Source organism: Apis dorsata, unplaced genomic scaffold (assembly GCF_000469605.1).
Source record: "Apis dorsata unplaced genomic scaffold, Apis dorsata 1.3 scaffold_1055, whole genome shotgun sequence".
Lineage (NCBI taxonomy): Eukaryota > Metazoa > Arthropoda > Insecta > Hymenoptera > Apidae > Apis > Apis dorsata.
This window is the reverse complement of record NW_006264153.1, coordinates 30,791-35,660: the sequence shown is the minus strand read 5'-3', so window position 1 is coordinate 35,660 and position 4,870 is coordinate 30,791. Positions and strand designations below refer to the sequence as shown.

The 4,870-nt window shown below is 27.3% G+C and overlaps 2 long non-coding RNA genes across 3 annotated transcripts in view; both read left to right on the top strand.

Moving 5' to 3' along the window:
- LOC116186629 lies at positions 1-670 on the top strand. Of its 2 annotated transcripts, XR_004151645.1 has the most exons (3): positions 1-134; positions 234-316; positions 468-670. It is a non-coding gene; the product is annotated as an uncharacterized LOC116186629 (long non-coding RNA). The 2 variants fall into 2 exon arrangements; XR_004151644.1 differs by having other exon boundaries at positions 7-316.
- LOC116186628 overlaps positions 1-4,763 on the top strand; it is an 11,823-nt gene extending 7,060 nt beyond the window's left edge. The window contains exon 2 of the long non-coding RNA XR_004151643.1: positions 4,699-4,763. This is a non-coding gene — a long non-coding RNA (uncharacterized LOC116186628). The remainder of the gene's footprint in view (positions 1-4,698) is intronic.
- The last annotated feature ends 107 nt before the right edge of the window (positions 4,764-4,870 follow it).

The window sequence follows — 4,870 nt, the reverse complement described above, 5'->3', positions numbered from 1 at the left end:
ATACGAGACGACGGTAGCTGGCTGTTGCAGCCGATCCCGAACCGAACCGGTTCTTGATGTTGCTCAAAAATGCTTCTCGACCGGCTATAATAATTTTAATTGACACCCAGACCAGACCAGAGTATTCTCGATCGGTATGTTCATATACCTAACTTCGTGTCGAGGTATCGTATCTGATAAATGAAAAATGAACATTATTGGTATTTTTACGTAATCTCAAACGTTTTATCTAGATGTCGCGACGTTTTCATTTTTTCATGCTCATGCTTTATCATTCGACAATGATCTGGAACGTGATGCAAGAATAATAACGAAAGTTTCGATTAATTCTTTACGTATTTATTATAATAAATACATATTAAAATATATATATATATATAAAAATAAATTAAATAATAAATTATACATATTACAGAAGTTTAATAACTGAATGTAATATAATATATATTATATTATATTATTTTTAGATTCGACTACATAGTAAATAGATAACAGTTTTACTTTTATCACTATTTAACATCGATGATATCTTTAGCAATTTTCACTAATCAATCGAGGAATATGAGATATAAAGAAGTTATAAAAATATAGATTATATTATTTGAATTGTAAAAGTGTTTTCATATTTTTCATTTTAATATCACTATAATAAATAAAGGTCAAATTGCACAAAAATGGATAAAGTATTTAATTAAAACTAATATTCACATATCGAAATAATAAAAACATTGATTCTTTATCCAATATCATTCTAATAAAAAGATTTTTATTATAATTTATGATTTTATAATTTTCTTCGATGATTTTTTTTATCATGATATATTTTTTAATAGTTTTTTTAATAATGAATTTGATTTATAATTGATAATTAAATATATGCATTCGAGAATATATACAAAAATTCAATATCAATGTTAAAAATTAGAATCTAAGAAAATGCGCATTTATAAAATGTGCGTAATCAGAAAATATGTGTAAAGTTAAGTACGTATGCACATTCAACGAGATATTTAAACGTATGCGTAGTTGGGTCTGTCGAGCTCACTGGCCCAGGTGAAAGGAAAACCCGCGCCTAGCTTCCAGTGAAATAGAGAAAGAGAGGGAGAGAGATTCCACGTCAAATCCAGTACTTTTTATACTTGGAACGCGACTATGGAGACGAGGAAAGCTTCTATGAAATACCTTAACGTGATCATTGTGTAACGGACACAGTCATGTAAATGTACAATTATCGCGCATTATTATCGGTCGATAGAAGTAATAAAAAATCCATTATATGAAATAGGAAAATTTTTTCGATCGCATTTCTATTTGCTTTATTGCCAAACACTTTGAAATTTAAATAATTTATAAAATATAATTTTAAAAATAAATTTATTTATTATTATTTATTATTAATATATTTTAACCAATCTTGAAGTATTTTTCTACTGTATTTTCAAATATAATATTTTAATTTTAATACAATAAGAAAAATATATGTATATATATATAATTTTTAAGTTTAAAGAAATATATTTATTCTTGCTATATGAATTCGAATTTCATCTGATGAGTTTATTTGATTTGTGCAAAGTATTTATATTGAGTAAACTCGTGACTTACGTGATTAACTTATGTTGGTACTTTATATCGAAGTCAAATGTCCGTTACACTCGTTTATCCTTCGTTAATATCGCTTTAGAAAGTATATACACTGTTCCCGATAGGAACAACCTCTCACGTTGTCGATATGCATTTCCACGAAACATACTTTATTTGATAATTAAAATTTACCTCTCACAGGTAACCAATGCGAAATTGTGAAAGCTAGAATGATTAATGGCCAATTCGATATTTAAATGATCAACTGAAAATTATTTTTGCGATTTTCAAAAATAAAATAACGTATTGGTATGTTGCTTTGCAATTTTTAAAATATATAATTTATCATATGACATGATTAAATATTATCGATTTTTTTTTTTTTCTAATAAATTTGAACGAAAATGCGGAAATATTTTTAAAATATAAATTAACATTTTTTTGTAGTATCGTGTATAGCATAGAAAAATATTTTATTTATTAATTTTTCTATTAATAATGATCATGACATTTAATGATTATTGTTTTCTTTAAAAAAAGATTTTCTTAACAAATGATGTGGTTAATATATTTTATTTGTGTCGTCGACAGTGACGAGGTTAACGTAATAGGAAAATAAACATAGTTCTTCATACTTCTTTCATGGTCATTCTGTGTCTTAATCGGGGTCTATGGTATATACGACCTGCTCAAAATAGAGCCAGCGTGTACTCTTAAGGTCATCGATCCCTCTTCCGCGTCACCTGCCATGCTTATACCTATCGAGATGTGAACATAATATCACATGATAGAATAATGTATATTTTAACAAAGACCTGCAATTTTCCGATAAATAAATTTTTATTGATTGAAAAAATTTTTTAATGAGAAAATTTTTAAATAATAATATCCTTTCTCAATATAAAATTTTTAACCAAAATTTATAAATTAAAATTTAATTGATGATTTTATAAAATCAATTCTATATTTTTTTTTCAATGCAAGTTTATAACACATAATAAAAATGAAAAAAATTGTAAGATATCAATATATTTAATAATAAATATAAAAAAATAAAATAATAATTATCTAATCAATAAATTTTTCCATTCTTTATCATTTAAATTAATAATAATTTTTGAGAATAAAATATTAATATCATAATTATTTATTTATGTATAAATTTAGCAACATTGTTAAATTGATAATTAAAATTTATTATATATGAAGAAAGATACATTTAATATTATATATAATTATTTTTTCTTCTTATTAATAATATTAAATTAAAAATTGCAATTCTGTTTCTACAAACTGTTTAGTGCATTGGACATCAAATTTTATGCAGGTCGTCTATAAGCAATGTCATTGACTCACAACTATTTGCAACACTTTTTGATATACTATAAAAAAAACCATGTGTAATCCTTTCAAATATAATAATAATTTATATCTATCGGTTTAAGTATAATTATTAATTAATATAAATTACAATCAATTTTGAAATTATAACATACACATATATAAATAGAAATTAGAAAATTCTCATTTGAGAAGGTTAAGTTACAATAAAAATCGTCGAATCTGATTAGCAGAATGAAGAATTGAAAATGATCCGGACGAGAATGTCTTTTGAAGTTTTCAAGAAAGGTAAAACGTCGCAAGGTTACATTCGTCCAAATATACGAAAAAGAGCAATCTTGGTGCATCGTAGTGGATGGCAGTGGCGTGGTCGGTGCGCCAGTCAGAGTAGGGAGAAAAGACCTTGAATCGCGTCACGTGACCACGAAGGTACATTGGAGTTGGGTAGGGCGATTGCAGAGGGCCTTGACCTTACCGTCGGCGTCGCAGCCATAGTCTGTAACTACCATCGTCGTGGCCTTTACGAACCTCCGAGAAGAAGCCGCGTAATGCTTCTTCTTCTTCTTACAATTTAATTCTTCCCATTTTCTTAGTCTTAGATTTATTACGCTCATAAGAAACTTATTCTAATATCATACTAACAATATCTTTCATCATTAATTTTCGACAAAATCCGTTGAAAGAATGTTTTATCATATAAATGTACTAACATAAAAATGAGTTTTCCATTAAAATTTTATGTTGTATAATGATTGTTATTTAACAACCAACGATAGTTTTGTTATATATTTCTTAATATTTATAAGTTTTAATAAGGTAACAAGAAATATTAAAATAAAATATTAAAAATAAAAAATAATTTTTACGTTTCAAATTAATAATATTTATAATTATTATCGTATATACAGATGTTGTAATGTGATTTTTAAGAAAACGGATTTTTTTTCTAATTTCTTAAAAAAAAATTTTTCTCTCGTAAAATAAAAAAAAAAATATATAATAAATACAATAATGATTTTATATAAAAAAAAAACTTTGCAATCTTTCTTAAACAATATTTCAAATTCCCAGCAGTTATTATTCATAGATAATCACACCCAGTAAAATGTTAAATTTTTATCGCTTAGAACACAGTAGTAAAGCTAAGTGTTACACTATCGTCTGGAAATAATTAACGGTGTTGACGCATCGAGCAGACGTAACGGACAAAGAGCGCAATTTTGTACCGGTTTTTCCTTGCTTGGTGTGTTATATCGTATTGCGTGATCAGTTACAAACAAAAGGTACAACTACGAAGCGCGTTTGCGTTTCCGCACGAAGGTCGATCGGTGGCTCTCCGGGACCGGAAGTGGACCGGCCTTGCGGGACGGCCGTCAGTGCATACTAGCGGAACTTAGATGTGTGTGACCGCTTCTATAGGCTCTGTTTCCCAGACACGTTCAGTAAACGCTTTTCGTGCACCTGGATGCACTTTCTTCTGACGTATCTCGAAATAAAATTTGATATCATCTTGAAAATTGAAAATTATACTTTTTTTTCATATATTTAATTTTATATTTGTTATTAAACTAGACTTTTCTATTATGATCATGATTTATGTAAACTTCTTTTAAATTTTTTTTTTCTTTTTTACAAATTTATCTCGTGTATCTTACTTTTGCATACTAACGTAGATATCATATATTTTCTTTGTATATTATACAATATATATATAATTAAAAATATATCCGGTAAATATATTTTGTACATAAATTCTCATTTTTCTGTTCACAGGCACACAAGCATCAATCTGACAAATGTTTGAACTTACTATGATCGATAGACATCCAGATCGGATGAAAAATTAGAAATTGTTATTATATCGGAATAGTTGCGAAAAGTAGGTAGCGCAGTCAGAAAGGTTGTTTCCAGGATGCCGCAAGGTTTCGCGATCGTTCAAACACAC